Genomic DNA, 21,554 nt, shown 5'->3' with positions numbered 1-21,554 from the left:
CATGATGGAAAAGGAGACAAAGTCTCAGCCCTCATGAAACTTTACTAAAACAGGAGATTGTATTTTTAGAGTTGTTTCAGATTCACAAAATATTAAACAAACAGTGCAGAAATATCCTGTGAGCTCCTGGGCCCTACACATACATAGACTTCCTGGTTATCAGCATGTCTTCCAGAATGGTATAAGTATTAAAACTGACACCAACAGAAAACTATTCACCTAGAGTCTATAATTCACATTACGTTTCACTCTTGGTGTTGTATAGACTATAGGTTTGGATAAATGTACAAATGACATGTCTATCCCTACTGTATCACAAGGGGTGACTGTACTGTCTTAAGAACTCTCAGTGTGGACAGAAGTACTAAAACCAATAAAATAGCTAGATGACTAATTTAGACAGATGAATAAACAGGTAGAAATAGATCAGAAGTCAAGGATAGATTTAAGGAGTGATGAATGGGAAAAAGAGAGGAAAGAAGACAGAAAAGAGAGAGAGAGAGAGGGAGAGAGAGAGAGAGAGAGAATCAGACCCAGTGAATAATACATTACGCAGGAGGGGAAAGGAAGCTGGGAATTAAGGCGAGTACTACTGTAGATACAGCTGTCATAGAGACTTTTGAACAAACACTGTGATGACAAGAAAGAGCAGCAATATAAAGAATAGAAGAAAATACCATTTTAAGCTAAGTAAATAGCAAGTGTGTGGCAGATTGCGTTTTCTGAAGCGGGCCAGACAGTGTGTTCCATTCAATACGCTCTCCTTGCAGTGTGGCTGCTTCCTTGTATCCCAGCAGGCCTCTGCAAGAGACTTCACCAACAGAATGCTGCAGAAGCGATGCTAAGGGACTTCCAGGACTGGGTCATAAAGTGGCAGCAATTCCTTCACTCCATAAGCCTGCTTTCATTACCTGGTGTCCACCTTGTGAGAAAACCCAGGCCACCTGGAGAGGAAAGCAAATGTACCCAGCTGAAGCCTCAAATGAGCTCCCAGCCCATAGCCAGCACCAATCACAGAGTGCGCGAAGATGCCTCCAGATGCTCAAGTCCTCCTCGGCCTTTGAGTCTTCACACCTGAGGACCCAGACACCACGGCACATAAATAAGCTGTCCCTGTAGTGTCCTGTACAAGACTGTGACTCAAAGCACCCACGAGTGTAATCAAATCGTTGTTCCATAAACTTTGGAGGTGGCTTGTCACAACACAATAGAAACCTGCATCTAAATGCTAACACCTTGAGCGGGGATTGAGCAGGGGTATTCAAAAATCACACGATGTGCACTGCGACTAGAAGAGCAGAATTACTCGGTAGGTAGGGATGGAGACAGAAATCCTGCAGGAAGGATCACAGGAGGCCTTGTAGACAATAGGAAGGAATTTGGGGGTGCTTCTTATGCTGTATGGTAATCATAAGGGGGCCCATCATCCTAGTTGTAAGGGACCATGATTTTAAAATGTAGAATACAAAGCACTTCGACTCTGGAGCCAGATCAGGAGGCTTCAAGGGACACTTTCATCATGCTTCATGTGTGTTTTCTTGGGTAGTCTGTAAACTTTTTGAATTCTTTATTTCATCATCAGCAAAATAGAAATGAGAACAATAGCTACTACTTCGTAGGGTTACTACAAGGTTCAAATGATCCAGTGTGTGTGAGATCATTCAGGGAAGCAAAAATGGATGTTTTCTTTAAAGTTTGGAATAATATGATCTAAATAAATAATTCCATTTCTAGACCAACAAATTAAATGCACCAAATTTTCCTTGAAAATTGACTTTTCATTAACTGATTATACTACGGCTGGCTTCTTAAAGTTACTATGTGAAATATAAATGTCCTATACTTAATGTCAGGTTAAATGTCAGAACTGAGGTGACGTGCGTGGTGATGAATGGAAGGTATCACTTGCGAATTCTGCTGAGAAAAGAGATGGTAGTTACTTACAGAGAGAAAGAGGAGGCCAGAACAGAGTGAGCATTTTGAACACCGCCTCTTTCGGTAATCCAAGGTACAAGGAAGCCGGAGAATACTTTATTACTTGCTGAGATTTTTGACCCCAAATCTCACATAGAACTTCGACAGTCTAGATCAGAAACACTTCGTATTTTGACTACCTGGACTGATGCAGTTTAAAACCAAAGCAAATGACATACTATTCTTTCCCAAAAACTAGCAAAGAAGTTGAATAGCACCAGAGGCATGGGTGAGAAACAGGTCCACCTGTCACTGTGCTCTTTCTTCTTCCCAAGAGAAGCGCTGAGCCCACGCCAGCCATCTAGCTTCAAAAAGCAAATACAGTCGGAGACATCGTGATTGAATTTATCTCACAGATGAGCTGCTTAGCATCCCCGACCACACACTCTTTGTGTAAAAATAACAAATGATGTTACTGACCACAATAGCTGCAGTAATAATACTTGGTTGGTGGAAACCGGCTTTGGTGCATTAATACTCACAATAGCTCACAGATATTCAATGCACGCTTTCCTAGTTTCCAAAGGAAATCACGATCCATACATGCCAGATGTGGGTTCAACAACAGCTCTTCCCCTTTATCTTCAGATGCCTGAAGAGGGACCCCTCCCTGGTGAGAGAAAAAGAAGAGAAAGTGACCTCTGAGAAGGACCCATACCATCAGCAGTCAAATACTGACAGAGTCACCAAACTTTGACTGCAAAAACTATCCCATTTCATTATCACTGACTTGGGTTGGTACATTCTTTGAAATCCCAAGAATATAATCTCCTTTTGGCAAAAAATTGTAACACAGTTATCATATCTGTATATTTATTCAAGTCAGAAACAGGGTAGGGAGTTGGTCTAAAGTGTTGATTTCACTATTTTCTTTAAAATGTTCTCCTCTCCGCCATGCCTTGGACTTGAAATCCCATCATTAGCCACTCACTCCGTGAGGCTGGCACTGTCCATATAATGCCAGACATTCCAAGGATGGAAATTTTTCTTTTTTCTTCTAGAAGTCTGACTTTGAAGACACATGGTTACTGAGTCATCTAATTCATTATTTGTGATAATAACGGACATTTTGACGAATGCATGTTCTAACGCAGACCTGGGTGCAGAGATCAGATAAAAGACAAGCAGATGGACTGGTACAAAAGAGCTTTCAAAGCCTGCTTAATGATCAGCTTCGAAATATTTTACAGCTTTAGGTAAAATGCCAAGTTGGGCAGAAAAAGAAGACAATCCTGAGATGGTGGAGACAAGATTTCTGTGCTCTTAGCTACACAGGTTCTCAGGAAGTGAGCAGCTCTTGGTTGCTCCCGGTGCTGTTGATGGGCGTGCTTTAAGTGGCAGTCAATCTCCCTTCCTTCTTCCCCCCTCCTTTCCTTCCTTCCTCCCTTCCTTTCTCTCTTTCTCTTTCCTTCTTTCTTTCCCTCCGTCCTTCTCTGTCCTTCATTTCCTCCTTCCTTTTATTCTCTCATTCTTCCATTTGCTTTTTTCCCCCAGCAATTCTTCCATGGGGCACTCTTAACATACGCAACGTCATGCACTTTTAGCGTGCTCCTTATTTCTCTTCTACTCCATTTCACCTCCCTCGGCAGCTCTTTCTTTCCTACTAGTAGCTCATGCTGCTTAACTCCGGGTCCTCTGTATTCTCACTCTCTATGTACTGTCCGTCTTTCCTCCACTTCCACGACTGTGAATCCTTTTTGAAGGGATCACCTCCCAATGTATACCTCAGACCTGTACGCACAACAGCCTGCTTGCCATATCTACTTGGTTATTTCCAAAATTACGTGTTTAAAGCCAATTCCATGATCCTCAATATTCCTTTTCCCCAGATTTTCCCTGTACTGTTCTCTCTAGTCACAGTGCCAGTGTATTTCAGAGGCAAGTTCACACTCAGAACACCATGTTTTAGGGCCACCACACCTCTGCTTATCCCAAGGGAAGCGCATGCCCTGAGAAGAGTGAAAGCCAAGGAAGCCCTTTCTTACCACCCATGAGGAAGTCACTCATGGCAGAGGAATGCATGGGGCCACCACTGAATTGTAGGAGCGTTTAACTTTTGCCAGTGTGTAGGAGAAGGAACACAGAGCTGTGCTAGGAGTAGAGGTGGGTCCTCATATTAAGTAAAAAAATATGCTTTTTCAGTACTTTCTGCACAACAGACTGTTAGAACAAGTCAAAAGCTTGGATCTTCCTCAGACAAAAGGCAATCATTAGAAATTGTAGAGGAGAGAGGTGATATGCATAAGTGTAAGACATAATCGTACTAGAGAAGGAGGCTATTTAAATACTAGATGGCCTTCTGAGTAAGTCTCATGGTCCTGTTACCTTGGATGAGTTAGTCATGACTATAACAAATAATACCTGAGATCATCAGTTTATAGAGAAAAACTTAATTGTGGCTTATGGATTTATAGCTTCTAGCCACACATGATTGACTGATCATGTTGCTTGGGGGCCTCTGGTAGTGGTAGTGGGGTGCATTTAATCATGGCAGGAGTGCATGGCAATGCAGAACTGCTTCCTTCATAGCCAGGATGCAAAAAGAGGAAAAAGAAGAGCTGGGGACCCCTACCCCTCTTCAAGGTCTGACCTAAAGCCTCTTACTAGGCCCAGCTTCTTGAACTATCCATCACTTCACATCAGCAACTCACTGGGGACCAAGCCACTAACACTCGGGCCTTTAGAGGCTACTTAGATACCAGTGATAGAAAGATCTAGCTACTTATTCAGTCTATAGCACTTAGAGCAGGCTGCAGAGGTTCAAAGCCCATAGGTACAGAGGGCCCATCTCTACACTATTAAATCTGAATCTACAGGCAGCACACAGTTCTGAATAATCTTTAATGTTATCCAGGTAATAATATATGCTGGTAGGATTCACAGTCACTGGCCTGGGGCACGCTGTGTGCAACCCACTCTTGTTGCTATTTTTAGGGTTGGGAAAGGAATAAGCATCTGCAGTGATTTGAATGTGTGCTCCAGAAACTCATGTTAGAAGCTTCATCCCGATAGCACAGTGTTAGGAGGTGAGGCCCGGTGGGAAGTGCTTAGCTCAAGAGGGTTTCATCTCCTGAGTCCATGGATGCTGCCTAAGGAATGGATCCACTCCCTTTGCATCTAGGTCTTTCTACCTTCCGTTATGCAAAGGAAGAAGGTTCGTGTCAGAAGGTGGTGCTTTGCTTTTGTACTCCCCAGCCTCCAAAACTGTGAGAACATAAACTGATATTTATGAATCATTACAGATTCACACACCAAAATAAAGTTGGTACCAGAGCTGTGGAGTGTTACTCTATCAAACATCTGTAAATGTAGGAGCAGCTTCAAACCTGGATACTGGGTAGAAGCCTGACAAATTTGAAGAGCAGACTAGAAAAAGCCCAGATTGTCAGGAACGAAGTGCTAGGGTGAATTCTGGTGAGGGTCCAGAGTCGGAGAGCTGTAGGGAAAGTCTGTGACTTCTTCAAGAATGTAAAATTGGTCACGATCAAAATGCTAGTGAAATAATGTATGGTCAAGACAGACCTAAGGCTGTCTCGGCTGGAAATGAAGAGCACAGTATTGGAAACTGGAGGGAGGGCCACTCTTGTTACACAGTGACAGAGACCTTGAGTGTACTATGTGCATGGAAGACCCTAGGCTACCCTAGAGCCTGATGGAAGCCAGAATTAAGAGCAATGAACCAGCTGTGCTTTGAATGGGCCCAAGGGTGGCCCCAGCTGCTACTCCAGAAGGTGCAGGCCATAGCCATGACAATATCCACATTGGTTCATATTCTATAGACACACCGAATGCCCAGCTGCCTCCAACTAGATTTCAAAGGATGTTGCAGAGACAATACCAAAGTCCATATGAGGGCGATGGCCAGCAGGTGGGTTCGGAGCTGCTGTAGAAAGTCCCCTTGTAGAGCAATGCATCACGGATCCATGGGCGTGGCAAACTCCCGGTCCTGAGAGCCACCAAGCCACCAATTGCAACACCAGCCTGGGATACAGCTTTGGCACAGGACTCCTGCCTGTGACCGTGACATGAGCTATGTTTACAAAGCCATAGGGTAAGGCTGCTTGAGAGCCCCATGCCTGCTCCAGTGGCTCTGACCTGTGGGCTATGAAGTCAAAAATTTTCTCCAGAACTGAGCATCTATAGTGCTTGACCTGATGGGTTCAGATTCAAGTGTTACCCCCTCTCTTATTTTTCTTGTTCTGTTTTTGCGTGGGAATGCCTACGGTTGCTTGCTTCACCGCTGAATTTTGGAAGTGCCTAATTTCACTGATTTTACACAGATGGATGGTGAGAAATTTGGGTGAAAATGAATCATGCAGAGTCAGGCATACAGCTCAGCAGTACAATGTCTGCCTGGCAAGTATGAGGTCCTGAGTTCAATTCCCAGTACCAAAAAAAAAAAGAGAGAAAAAAATCATGCCTTTGAGTCTTTCTCATATCTCATTTAAATGAGACTGGATTGTAGGCACTTGAGTTGATATTGGATTTTAAGGCTTTGAAGCCTTACTGGGTAGAAGGAATGAATTTATGTTGTATATGAGAAAATTATAAATTTGGAGGGATGGGGCAAAATGCTATGATTGGAATTTTCCCCCAGAAATTGATGTGTTGGAAGCTTAATGTTCAACATGACGATGTCTGGAAATAAGGGCTAACGGGAGTTTAGGTCATGAGGCCTCTGTCCGCACCAATAGACTAAAGTATTCTGAAGATCTTGGTGTCTTTCCCCTCTGCCTCCCGCTATGCTGTGATGCAGCAGGAAGCCCCTCCATGTGCTAGTACCTTGGTCTGGGAGGTCCCAGTCCCCAGGATGGTGAGACAATGAGTCTGTTTGCATCTTTAACTGCCTCGACTCAGGTATCCTGTGAAAGTTGCACAGAATGGATTGAGGCAGACCTTATGTTGGTTCCCGGGCTGGGGAGATACCTGCCACCGTTCTGCCAGGTAGACTTTCCCCACTCCTAAAAGCACTGATAAATTTAAAAATGAATGAAGTTCTAAAGAAGACAGTGCATTTTTGTTCCTCAGGGCATTTATTCATCTGAATATGAGCCATGTGCCCAACGGCACCCATGAAATCCACTCACAAGCACTCAGGTTGGCAGAGATGGTGGGGGAGAGAACCTGGATCCACAGCAGCATGGGGCTCCCACCGCTGCCCTGATGCCGCTCCGCCTATGCCTGGAACTCTGTTTATATGAGACGATGAATATCATTTACTTAAACCAGTCGCAGTGGTGAGTTTTGCTACCACTGCCGGGAAGGGACAGATGGGTTACATATTTAACAGATTAAATCAGCAGGACCAAGATGCAGAGAGAGCAACCCTCAGGATGAAAAAACATGAACATTCGTGAGAGGGGAAAATCGTCAGAGTCACAACAGAAGTGCCAACAAAATACGGTACAAATTCAAAGGGCAAAGCTAATTTAGATGTAAGTACTAAAAAATGCCTTATAAAACAGGACAAGGTGAGATAGAACCAATCAGATCATGGAGTTTTGACAGACACCAAGGAAAGAGATCATTTCAAATATGGAGGAAAATAATGAAGACAGTATTCCAGGTTGGGGAAATGAGAAAGAATTGTAACAGGTTTGTAAGGTATGTGTACCTGGAGTTTGATTTCAATGTGGCAGGCAGTTAAAGCAAGGGAGGATAGATTATATTTGCACCTTGGTGTTACCATGCTTGCAAACCGTGCACAAGGCCGGGATTCTATCACTAGCACTCAAATGATGATGGTGGTGGTGGTGGTGATGTTTGCAACACATTCTGAAGGAAAATTCTCTATAAAATTACTAGTGCTGCATTTTATTCTGAATCTGATTGGCTCAGGCAGAAGTAGTTACAAGTAAACCACATTAGCAAATTAGAAGATTTCAATAAATTCTCATTATTTTTATGATAGGTAAATGTTTATTTAAAACAGTATTTGGATGAGTTGAAAGTTCAAGCTGATAACAATTACTATTAATTATTTCTTCCAATTGGTGTTAATTTTCTGAAGACATCCAGATGTGAGAAATGCAAGAAATTCAGGTCCTTTTTTTTTTTTTCTTTATGGATTAGTAGAATTTTAAAAAATGTGATGTTTTAGGGGCTCTTTAATTAAAATTAAATAATAAAGGCAGTACAGTAATGAACTCTGCCATGACACATGCAACTCCGGAGGTTCTTGGGGTGAAGGACTGTGAGAGGATAAAACAATAAGAGACAAAGCTGGGGTCAGGTGGAACCCTTGTCCTCCTGATGGGAGGAAAGGTACTGCTCAAGCAATGTAGCATGTTTATTTTTATACTAGGAAGGGTGATGTCAGTTTCAACCCCACTGGCTGCCTAGCAACCCATTGCTCAGATTGTCCGGGGGCTTGGTGTTTTCTGGGCTGTGGCAGCTTCTTCACATGGCTGACCCGGTGCTCTGTTGTTGGTAGGGTCACAGCTCAACCATGCTGCAGTCCTGCATGTGTGGTCAATTTCCAGCTTCAACTGCTCGCAACAGAAATCAATGAAGTATTGCTGTCACAGATGTCTTAGTCCAACTGAACGTGGATGAATAAATAATTTTCCAAGGGAGGTTTGTTTAGCACGTACTTCTGGAGGTTTGAAGTCCAAGAGCAAACAGCCACCACTACCGAGGGCCTGAAACATAACAGAAAAATGAAAGGGTGGAGGACAGAAAGGAGACGGCATCGCTTTATGACAATCTACTCTTGAGAATGAGAAGGAAGGTTCACCCACGTAAGAATGAACACGGTTCCCTGGAGAACAGTCTGAAGATCCAAACATCCCACCTCATAAAAGCACCACCACTTCAACACCATTACAATGGGAATCAAATTTCAAAATGGCTCCCAGAAGGGACGCCACCTCCCAGCCAGAACACTGGGCTGATAGCAAAGGGTGTGACACATCTTGAACCACTTAAAACTATCAGTGTGTGATTGTTTTGGATGTTTCATGTGGTTTGACTTGTTAGGAATTTGTCACTAATTGCTTCTCGATAATGATACTTCAGTTTTAAAATATACTGGTGCATTTATTTTGTTTTGTAGTAAATAACTACATTTTAAGAGACATATAAGCACTAATAATTGAGACCGTGAGCTCTGAAGCTAGATTATTTGAATTAAACACTGGCTTCAAGCCCTGTGAGTGAGTTCTTTTATAGTTTATTTTTTTCTGTTTTTTAGTACTGCAGAGAAATGGGTAACATATAAAACTGGTGTTTTAAAAAATAGGTATACAATGGTAGGATTGTCAAGAAGAATGAATATATAATTATACCTGAAGTCTATGGAACAATGCAAGGTACATAATAAATCCTCAACTATTACTATTATTACCATGGCTATTATGCTCCATTTAATGTCCTATCCATCATCTAAAACTTGAGATGCAATGAATCACAGTTATTGGATCTTAACTACTGGATCCTGTTTTTGAATGTTCTTCCTAGGATAATAAGATAAAAACAACATCTGTTGCTTGTATTATCTTATTAAATATTACCAAATTGGGATTTTCCCTGCTCTTTCCTTAAAGGAGACCATTATTCAGACTTATTTCTCAGTGATAGTCTCCCAAAATTTAGACTATCTATCCTTCTTACCCTGTCTTGAGCTTCAACATTAGACAATGCTTCTAATATATACAGGGATGTATGTATATTTCAATTCAACTTCATTTCTCTCAGTGATAGACTGAAAAAAAGAGATCATGTTTCTTTTCTATTTTCTGAATATTTTTCCCTTTGTCGTTGCCTTTTAAACTATTATATTTGCTACTAAGACTGACCCAAGAATTACTTGCACTTTGATTATACATATTTCATCTTTCAAAATTGCTATAAAGTTTTACAGGAATAAATTAGCATGTTGCATCATTTCATGTGATAAAACTAAAGTTTAGACTTGAGAAATGGATTGTAACTGTTTTTAAACAAGTAACTGTTTTAAAGGCTTTTTTAAAATAATAGAGTTCTTAGAAAATTCATAATGATAAAGCAACCTGAGGTACATAGTTAAGAAAACTTTAAATGAGTGAGTTCTCTCCTGGCTTCTCAACTGATTACATAAGATTCACTCACCATATGGAAGATAATCTGCTTTATTCACAGCCCTTCTATTTAACTGAAATCTTTAAAAAGTGTCCATTGAAGCATCTAGAATAATGTTTGACCAATAGTTGTAAATCATAGCTGAACCAACTTAGCACATAAAAGCAGCCAACACATTTGCCTAGAAAGGTGAATTTACTGTGTAAGGATAAGCCAGCCAGTTCCTTTACAAATTACACTTTACCAGAGTTAATCAACTTTATTAAGGGATTTGTCCCTATATTTTCTGACCTTAAATTGATGCTTATTGACACAACGACTATGGATCCAATTCTTTGAATTGAGTTTACATTGATCTAGCTCAAAAACACATTAATATAGTGTGTGAGTGTCACAAAATTCCAATATGTTCCTTAACAATATAGAAAAACTGTGAAATGAGGAAAACCAGTGAAGCTACAAATATTTATCACAGCTACCATGCTCTTGATACAGTCTGAGTACCGAGGAATAGACCAACAAACAACGCACTGCACTGTGCCTCCAGCCCTGGGGGAGCTTGCAGTTTACCTGGTTGTACAGAAATCTTCCAGACTCTTGCATCTGTCCCTTAGGGCATTACATCAGTTTCTGTTGCTATGCAACCACTGACCACAAACTCAGGGGGTCAGTCACATGGCATGGTGTAGATGCATTCTCTGCCCAGAATATCACAGAGCTGAAATCAAGGTGTCAGGCAGGCAGAGGTCCCCTCTGTAGGCTTAAGGGGAAAACGTATTCCTAAACTTATTCAAGATACTGACAGCACACATACTTTCTTGAGCTTCCTTGTCTTAGCTATCAGCCATGAAGCACTTTTCAAATCCTGCTGGTTTTTAGGCTTATGCTCTCAACATCTGACATAATATCGTAGCAGAAAAAAATAATGTTTGAATCTGTGTAAAAATGTATTTACTGTTTTTTTAAAACAAATTTCATCAGGGACATATATCTATAAGCACTAATGGTTATTTCTGTTAATATAGCTTCTCCTGAATAATAGTTATTCAATATACAAATTAAGAAATTCCCTCATGCTATAATTACTTCGCAAAGATGTCATTCCTCTTTTTCAAAGGAAGACTTTGAAAGGAAATCTCACTTATATTCAGATATGTATGATAACCCAGAGAAATTCTGAGAAAATTTCATCTGTAGAGAATTTAAATCCAATCCAGAGCCTAAAGGAGTTAGTTGAGTATTTCCAAATACAGAATGAAGGAAATAAAAGAAATAAAACTATCCTGGGCAGAATGAGAAGATCAGGCTCCAAAATACAGTGTTTTCAGGGGAGCATGGTTCTATTTAGCCAGAGGAAGAATATAATGCAACATGAAATGCAACATAAACTACAGATATGTGCTAGTGTTGAATCACGTAGGCTACATTTATTAGCAATAGGGAACTTTCCAAGGCTTTAAACAGAATGACAATAATGTTAGAATTTTTAGCTTCATGCAATAACTAAATGCCATTGACCTGCATTAAAAGAAATATAATGTTAAATGTATAACAGAAGCAAAACCTAGACAACAAGAATTTGTCCCTCCCACGTAGCTCTGTGTACCAGCCAGCTTTCCACTGGTTTGCTTTGTGTCCGATTTCCCTGCCTTTTCCTCTCTGAAAGGTACATCTTATTCCACGGTTTCCCCTCAGCATCACCCGTCCATGCATCTCCATTCAGCCTTCGTTCAAAGTTTCAGACATCGGGGCTGGGGATTTAGCTCAGCGGCATAAGCACCTGCCTTGCAAGCAGGCAGTCGTGAGTTCCATCCCCGGTACCAATACAAAGGAAAAAGACACACACACAAAAAAAGTTTCAGACATCGTATGTAAGCCATCCACACCTGTGAATTTAGCCCAATTATCACTGCTTTATGTGTAACAAAATTGTACCATGCAGAAGTTTAAGTTTCAGAGATGGATTTTTCAGAGGCAGATCTATAAAAATGCACTTAATATGTGATTCTATATGGGATGAGTTTGCTGTGCAATAGCAAGGGGTTTGGAGTCCAGCTGAGGAGGAAAGACTAACAGACAGGCAAAGAGAGAACTGCAGGCTTGTGTGAGTGAACGGGAGGCTCATCCAGAAGAAACCTTTAGCAGACCAAAAATCATGAAGTAGCCCCTTCAGGATGACCAGTGCATAGTCAGTGAGCAAGGCAGACAGCAACATTTGCAGTTGGAAGTGGAAAAGTAGATACCAGGACATAGAAAATTCCAGATCAAAGAGACACTAGGATTGAGCAGACAGCTTGGTAGTGCCACACCTGGCTAGTATGCCTCGGAGCCCTGGTTCAACGCCCCTTACCACAGGAAAAAAGTAACTGAAACCGACAGAGGCTCCCATTGTAGACAAGATCAGTAGTGGATTTGGCTGGGAGTCTCTGGTGTCAGACAGAGATTAGACTAAATGTGCTGCTCCTTGTGCATTAGGATGCACCGTGGCTTTTGACATAATAGCAACAGTAAATTACAAACCGCTCTTCTGGCAGCCACATACAGAATGGCTTCAGTGTGTGAAGCTCGTGAACAAGCTACTGAAGACATCCAGGTGCAGGATGATGCCGGCCTGGACTTTCTTTTCTTTCTTCTTTTCATTCTCTCTCTCTTTCTTTTTCTTAAGTTAAATGCACAGCAATGGTCGCATCTATGAAACTTTTAAAAAACATGGCCAGGTGTCAACTTGGAGATTAGCAGTTTCCCTGGACACAGGCCACGCGCCAGGGAGTCACTGGAGTCCCTTGAAACAATGCATGCAAACAGCCTCACTTTGTACTCAGGGGCAACATTCATGGAAGGTAGGGTAAGATCATCATCAAAAAGAATAATTCCATGATGCCATAGAGCAGTCATCCAACCTATAAAACTACAGCCTGCAAACGCGATTACACGTTGAGGAAAATGAAATCCACTGTTGTGCATTAACGTCAGTCGGATCCAGTAATTGAAAAAAGGTTGGGTTTTATCAAGATTTAGAGAAAACAACAATTTCTGTAGTCACTCTCAAATTACAGGGAAAATCCCTCAATTTGCTGTCATAGACAGTGTCTTTAATTTAAGAATATAGAAGAAAAAGATTTTAATGTTGTTAAGCACCCCCAAAGGTTTCTGGATGCACGTTCTTCTTCTATTTGCTTTGTCAGAATGTTCCTGCTCGTGTGCTCTGTTTACTAATGTGGACAGTGCAATGAAGGGTTCCAGGACGGAGGTGCGGCTTCCCATTTGTATTCTAGAAGGCAGGCAGAATCTACTTTGGAAACCCACAGGGATAAGCACCTGAATTTATTTAGATGCTCCTGGCATTTTAAAGAACCTGGTGCTTTCCTCTGCTTTATCCTTTCAGATCTCAGTCAAGTGGCAGAATTTACGCTTGGCCAAAAGAATTCAAGAGGAACAGGTTTGGTCCCAGCAGTGATGCCTCCTGAGCCACCGCCTCGCCTCACCAGACGCGTGTGCATCACTCTAAGCTGGGGTCGTTCAGGGAGAAAAGGCTCTCTGATGACCTCTGGTGACAATGAGTAGGGGATTTGAGTGCTTATTTAAGCCACAGTGTTTTTCCCGTGTGGCCCAGAGCATTCCAATGGGAGTGAACAGGAGCCACGAATGGGAACTCCACAAGCCACGTCAAATGTACCCTTGTTTTTTGAAGTAAAATGGAACAGGCAAAATAAATTTTAATAACATTTCATTTGATCTAAAAAAATCCTATTATCATCCATTTAATAAGCCATCCATATGGAAAGTTCCTTATGTGTATTTTGCATCGTATTTTGCACAAAACCAGGGAGCTGTTTTCTCTGCAGCACCTTTCAGTTAGGATGGACCACGTATTAAGTTTAAAATGATCATATGAGGCTGTGTCTGTTCTCAGGGAGGGTGTTCCCATCAGAAATAAGAGTACACGAATATGTATGATCATACTAAATGTGCTCATTGTAACTAAAGAAAATCAAGAGAAGGCATTCACAAAACTCAGTTTTATATGATTTCAACCCGCTGTTTACGTTTAGTCTAACCTGCGAGTTCTACTGTGTAAAATAGAGACAGAGAGCTTGTAAATCTACAACAGTAAGAGTGAACGCTAATCCATGATGAAGTATTTATACAGACCCACAACACAGTGAGCGGAACAAAGGCAGTACAGTGTGACTTCCATGAAGTCAAACATATTTAATTTAAAACACTCCCTTTTATTTTTATTGTACATCCTTCCCCCTTTTGTGTGTGACAGTGCCATCCCATCTATTATTATATAATAATACTGTAATAATAAGTGGTTGATGGATGCGTTTTTAATATCTCCCTCTGGCAAAATAAAATGTTGGCAAGTGTATATTGATTCTGAGGTTTAGAAATATTGTCAGTCCTGAATGCTGCCGTTAAAGGTGACAGAGACCTCTCTGGGGAATCAGAATCCCAACATTCAAGTCCTGCTTCTGCAGAGAAACACAGGCAATGCCCTGCGCCCCGTCAGTGACTCTTTCTAGTCCTTGCATATCCATCAGCTGCCCTAGTCACTTTCTTTGCCACTGAGGCAAAATACCTGATACTCATCGTTTAAAGGAAGAGAGATTTATTGTGGCCCCTCTTTTGGTCAACAGTTAGTGGGCTCCAGGGCCAGACAGTGTGGTGCACGGGTCTGGCAGAGAGAAAGCAGCCCTGGCCATGGCGGCCAGGAAGCAATGAGAGACGTGAGAGGCCAGGGAGGGAAATAAACCCTTCCAGGTCATCCCCAGTGACTGTCCTCTTCCAAGAAATCCCTGCGTCCTAACAGCAAGGCAGCTAAGGTGCCTCATAATCCAACCGTCTTCCAAATGTCCTGTCTCAGAGTACGTGGGGCTCTGGGAGGACACCCCGTCTGTAAAGGGTTATGTCAGAAAGTGGGCCACACCACTCAACGCTGGTTTGCATATGTGAAACTCTCTGCTCATGACTCAGCTTGGGGCAGTGACAGGACAGGGAAGGCAGGCTGTGGCTTCTGACCCAAAGTGCCTGTTTTCACCAGAAGCAAATTATGGGATCTCTGCTTCGCGATTCTCTGCCTTTCAATCCTTGAAAGCCGATGAAAGGAAATGTGCTACATAAATAAATGATCATCAAAGAAAAGATTTGCTGCTAAAATACACCTTGTATGTGCATGTAATACCTCCTGAGTCATGCCCGCGGAGCTGCCCTGTCTCCTGCCGTGACTAACACATGTTTATCTGATCCTCCTGTGTAGCCGCATTATAGTTTTGGCAGTTAAACTGATGGATATTTGGCTTTATCATTTTAAGACTTCTATAAAATACCTGTTTAACCTGCTCTAATCTGTTGGTAAGTAGGAAGTGAAATAGTTTCCAATGAGTAAACTGAAATGCTCCTCTTGATTTTCCACCTTGGATTGGAAGAAAGTTCCAAACATCATGGTGTCTTCTCGTATGTACTGTAATTCAGTGGAGGAGTTGGAAGTTCATTTCAGTTCATTTCTAAAACTGTTAAGTCCTGGTAGAAATTTGCATGCTTCAGAGTCTGAAGTCTACTATCTTGTTCTTTTTACTGATTGGGATAGTGCTGTGGTAGAAGCATTGATCTCTGGTACCAAGCTTGCAAAGTAATCTTTCAATCTTAAATACATTAAAAATGTGGTGGAGTCCAGTTTTCACAAACAGAATGTGTGCGATGGCTCACTTCTTGTTTTTGCTTAAAGTTTTTGTGTGGTTAGTATTACAATTCCCAACTCATTTGTGTGTGTGTGTGTGTGTCTGTGTGTGTGTGTGTGTGTGTGTGTGTGTGTGTGTGTGAGTCTCCAAGATATAGCCCACTCTTCATCTTTTCAAAAAAGAAAAGCGAGTGACAAGAAAAAAATTGCTTCCAAGTACAATCAGTGGATATTCCCCAGATCAAATTATAAGAGTTACAAAGTTTTGTGAAGCAGTATAAGTGAAACAGTCAGAAGTTAAAAGTGGAGTGGTTTTTTTTTCAACAAAATTCTAGATTCCAGCCATTCTATTTTGGTGTTTACTCATTATAAAATTCCTAAATTTGGCTTCATTTCTATTTGGTTTACAAATATTTAGGTCTTAACTGGATCAGGTACAAAAAATTCTATTTGGTTTACAAATATTTAGGTCTTAACTGGATCAGGTACAACAATTTTTTAAGTTAAAAATTTCCTTGCTTTCAGAAAACTGAAAGTTCTGGGTCATATTTGAGAAATAGTATTTACTATAAAACAGTTTTGTCATATTATCTATTTTCTCTTCTCTTGCATATATAAATGAGACAGCATAATATTCCCTCTAAATAGCTTTTCTGTTATTTGGGGTTACATATATGCTGATAAACAGAGGAAATCATTAAATTCTTTATTTTATTTATTCACACATTTCATTTAATTTAATTTTGGTGTTTTGAGGCAAGGTCTTTCTGTGTAATAAGGTTGGCCTTCAACTCACTACATAGCCCAGGCTGGCCTCAAACTCACAACAATCCTCCTGCCTCAGCTTCTCAAGTGCCCAGTGAAAATTGTTAAAGTCTAACTATTAAAAATAAAGATGATTTTAAAAAGACATAAAATCATGCAATACGTTTTCTCTGCCCCATTAAATTTTCAGTTAATAAGTACACGTATTACACATACATGTCACTTTGATTCACATAGCCATCGTACTCTTGAAAAATATTCTATTTTCTGAAACTGTGTTATTATAATGTTTTAGTGAAAGCCAGGAAGTAAACCAGACATTTCTTGCCAAAGCCGCTTAAGACAATTCTTCTTAATACATTTACAGTAGAATTCAGTGCATGTCTCCAGTACGCCTTTTTATCTGAGCAGGTGATTTCTTTCATCTGAGCAGTTGAAGATAATGAAGCCATTTCTGCAGTAATAAATCTCTTCCTCACAAGTATTTGTCCACCCTAATGAACAAGCGAGACTATCTGAACAATTCCACCTTCTTCTGAGCATTTGAATTATGTTATTGAATCTGGAATTAATACTATCGAAGTAGTCATATTAAATCCTCTGTGGAAACGAAAATAAAACCTAAGTGTTTCCTTGGTGCTTCCAAAACTATAGTCCTGGAAATGTTTCTGAGGACCTGCTCCGGACCAGTCACGGTACTGGACACAGAGACTGAGTATAGGATCAAATCCAGATAGTCTCTGCCTGTAGTGCTCACAGAAAGAGCCGCATTAATCAGGGAGCTGCATGCGAGGCAAATGTTAGAAGATGAGGCTGCAGGTGCCGAAGAAAAAGTTGCAGTGAAAGTTGGTAACAGGACTCTCTGATAGATCAAAGGAAGAAGGTGTCTGTGACAAAGACACGTAAACTAAGAAGGGAAGAGTTCCTGTTAGAGCAGAGACAAGGTAGGGATAGAGCAGAGCATTTCAGACCAGAAAACGATGCTGGCTCAGTGCCCCTGAATTCTGGGAGGTTAGCGGATATTTGAAGAGCAGGAAGAGTAATATAAAAAGCAGCAGAAAGCTCGGTCAGGAGGTTGATAAGCAGAGTCCACCGGCCATGCGTGAATGTGGGTTTTATGCCAAATGCAGTGAAAAACCAGAGAAAGACATTAAACAGGAGCTCCTGAGAAACTCACTCGCAGAATGGAGTTAGGGAAACAACTGGAAAGGAGGTTAGGTTGAAGAAGTGATTTTTATGAGGTTATTGTAGTCACACAACAATAATGGAGAAGACTGATAAAATTAGGTGACTTCTAGAAAGATGGAACAGAGACTTAGTAAAGGAGGCTCAGGTCAGGAGATAGAATCGGGCTCCCAGATTTCTAGCTTGGTGGACAGCAGTTCTTTGAAGAAGCAGGAAGAGAAGACAGATTTGGGGTGTCCAGATCAGCTCGCCTCACCTTGAGCACAGAGATTTTTAGGCACCTGTGAGACACTGGATTGTTGATGACAAGTTAGCGTTTGACAGCACCATCTGGGGCCCAGCAAAGTGGCCCAAGCTGGAGGTACAAATTTCGGGTTTGCTTTTCTGGATGGGAACTGAAGCCATGGGAGGGGACAGACTGTATACAGGGAAGGCAGGAAAGAAGCCACAGGCCGTGTCTGAGGAACTCGAGGGTCCCCAGGTCACAAGAAGAAGAGTGAGAAAAAGAACCTGGAAAAGGGTAGTCTGAATCACAGAGGAAACTGGGACAGGAACCCCCCCCAGCAAAGAGAACCGAAGAAAATTAATCAAAAGTGTTGAATTCTGCTTAAGAGTCAGTTCAGGCATATGCTTCATAGAAGAAATTCCAGTGACTGCCCTGCTGGCGAGAGGATTTCTGCAACCTCAAAGTGCTCGCCACCAGCGGAAACAGACCTAGGACAAACTTCTAAACTGAGTGAAACACGTAAGTACTTGTTAGTTTTGATGTGGGGACTCGGAGAATAAGAAAATCAGTGTTATTGTCTGAATGATTTTGCAAAATTGATGTTAAGCGTTTTAGACAAAATTATGTTTGAATGTGTTTTTAGGGTGTTCGGTTTCACAATGACATTTTTTTAACTCTTATTTTCCTTTATGTGTGTTTTGTTTGGCTGCTACAGAGCAACTGTGTACGACAAAGAAGAAAAGAACAATTTCCCAGCTCAAGAATACAAGCGTGTTTGACGCCGCCCAGTAACTTCAGCACACACTAGCCCATTCAGGGAAGAGTTTCAGAATCCAGTTCTGTTGGGGTTGGCTTTGACCCACTGCGGCCACTTCACAGAGATCCAGGAATTTGGCCTTAAAGAAAATTGGACCTAACGGCAAAGGAAGATATTGTTCTTTCCTCTTCAGGGTGACAAAATGGCCCATCTGTTAAAGGACTCAGCAAGAGCTGGGACAAATGTCATAGACACTTACTAATTCAAAATTGGAGATAATTTGGACACGCCATAATTCAGTTATTACCACTTCAATTATAATTATGTAAAACTTGTTCTTAAATATTTAAGTACTTTAGATGTATATTTTTAATTTTAATAAAATGGTGTCATTCATAATCTAAGTTTCCCCCCAAAAAGTTAAAAAGCCTTTTAAGCATTGTATTGCTGATTTCTTATAAATAATGAATTTTTCCCAGGGTGATTCACTTTTAATATTAACATTTTTGATAATGAGCATGTTTTGTGTGTTTATTTGCTTTGATGCTGCTTAGGGAATGCCTTTGCTGGGTGAAGGCGATATTTTTCAATTGTCTTTATAGTATTTTTAAATATACTTGAAAAAGTCACATGTTTAAAAGCCATGACTACATTTCCTTAAAACTATGTAATTATACTCACTAATTAACTTGAACTCCTCAATTTTATAATAAATTGACAATGCTTTCAGACTATAATTAAAATTCCCAAATTAATTTGAGTAGCTTAAAAGACTTTGGTCTGATCCTGCTTAGATTTTATTTAACATAGTGGGGGTTAGGCAAAAGGTTTGTGGATAACCCTAACATTCTTGGGTGAGCTCTTTATCCATAATACTCCTCTTGAATCTGTAAATTTCCTGCCAAGAGCTATTACTATAATCTGAAAACACTTAAAGTTTTGAAGGAAACATTTTAAAATACTAATTTTTTGACCAATGTATATCACCCCAAATAATTTGTACAAATTTCAAACAAATCAGAAAGCTTTTATTCTTATAGATGTATGCAGTTAACCATAAACTACAGTTCTGTACACTTTGATGAGAATTCACATATTGAGTGAATTCAAGGGCCTTTTGACATAAACAAACCCAGAATTAAAATTTATTTTCCTCCTAATATATTCTGAGAGTATCCTTTTTGTTTCTCTGGGATATATTTTATTGCCATTTCGGAGTTATCTGTCATGTGAGTTTATATTTATCAGCTTGCTTAGTGCTTTTAAATTTAATCCCCGGCAATTTCATCATCAGAAAATAGCCATTTTCAAAACAATCCTCTTTGGGTTTAATTCACATGTCAGAGATTCAATACATGTGGCTTCCTTGGGCTCTGGTGTTTTTTTTTTTTTTTTTTTTTTTTTTGATTCAGTCTAGAATGAGCTGAAGGAATGCAGGTGCCAAATGTTAAGTTTTGCTCACCAAGGATGCTAGAAGTTGCTGGAAAGGGGAAACAGTACAAAAGAGCACGAATGTGTTGCTCTAATTTTTGCTTTTAAAAGAGGAAAATTTCTATTTTTAATATGCATGTGAATACAGCAATAAGACTGGAGGTGAATTTTTTCATCTTTGCTATATTTTCTATCATGCTTGAATTATTTTTATAAAAATGATCACTTAAAATGCTATTTTTTTCATGCTGGAAAATACTATGAACTCAGTTACTTTTTGGGAGGAGGAGAGTTTCATTGCTACACTAAACTTGAAAACTAAATTATAAAAGACAATTTTGACCAAGAAAAAATTATTTGGTGCTTGTGTTTTTGTTATTGTTGTTTTTGTACTAGGGATTGACCGTAGGACCTTGTGCTTGCCAGGCAGGTGCTATATCACTGAGCTACATCCCAGCCCTCTTCTTGTGTTTTTAACCTGTAAAAAAGGCTGATGTAAGCCTGAATTTAATTGCATTTCTGAGTCTTTAAATAATACAAACTCACACTGATTCTGGATATTAATTTATAGACTTGGTTTTCAGGTTTGATTACACAGATTTTCTTTCAAAAAATTGACTGAAAGTTTTGCAGTATTCTGGAAGGTTCAGAGAACATTCTCCAGAACCAAAATTACCCTCCCACTGAGAAACTTCATAGGATATTCCTAAATTAATGTGATTAATTTCCATCGCTTTGATAATACTTCTTCAGCTTTGCTTCTCTTTTTTTTATCTTTTTTTTCCTCACTTTTGCCGTTGAATAGTCCTGAGGAAACACAGATGGAAAGAAAACAAATTCAGGTTAAACAACGTGGATTTCAGTTATGTCTCCTCCATTTCCCAAACAAATGTCTTTGCATATCATTTAAGATTTTATATACCTGTCTTGGCCTCTTTATCTGCAAAACCAGCACAATAGCTCCTGTCTCTTCCATGCCTCATTGCACTGTTACAAGGATAAAATTATAGTGGTATCCAAGAAAAGGCTGTTATTTTGATCATTAAAATATTGTTTTTAGTAGGTGCAGAAAAATTGAAATCGTGTATTATGTTCAGTTGCTTTCATCTCAGACACTAGAAGATAAATCAACAAGAATTTTCAAAAGCATTTCAGAAGTATAGTTTCAATAAGAATTTGCAAAAGTGGGAACACAAGCAGAAGGTTACAGTTGTCTAAATAGCAAAGTAACCAGAGATTAAATATAAACGTAAAATATGTAAATAGGAATGCATGTGCATATTGTTAGACAAATCGAGTTACTCACTAAATGGGTCCATGTATATGCTCCCTCGGCTGTGGCAAGTTGAGAGACTTTTCTCTGTTGTTGTTGTTTCTGTTTTTAGTTTAGCTCCCATGCTGCATAATTTGTTGTTCTCGGTGGCTTCATTGGTAACTTTTATTTAGTATCTACCTACAGGACATTGTGTGGGTAC

At 40.2% G+C, this 21,554-nt stretch overlaps 1 long non-coding RNA gene across 1 annotated transcript; it reads right to left on the bottom strand.

Annotated features, from left to right (window-relative positions):
• Positions 1–20,803: 20,803 nt before the first annotated feature.
• On the bottom strand, positions 20,804–21,189 carry LOC134477791 (uncharacterized). Its single transcript, XR_010049984.1, has 2 exons — positions 21,002–21,189; positions 20,804–20,886 (listed from the first exon to the last, which is right to left on the bottom strand). It is a non-coding gene; the product is annotated as an uncharacterized LOC134477791 (long non-coding RNA).
• Positions 21,190–21,554: the final 365 nt, after the last annotated feature.

The sequence above is a fragment of the Cavia porcellus genome, unplaced genomic scaffold, assembly GCF_034190915.1.
Source record: "Cavia porcellus strain 051 isolate PalLab524CR breed Dunkin Hartley unplaced genomic scaffold, mCavPor4.1 scaffold_10, whole genome shotgun sequence".
Taxonomy (NCBI): Eukaryota; Metazoa; Chordata; class Mammalia; order Rodentia; family Caviidae; genus Cavia; species Cavia porcellus.
This window is presented reverse-complemented; position numbering and strand designations above follow the sequence as displayed.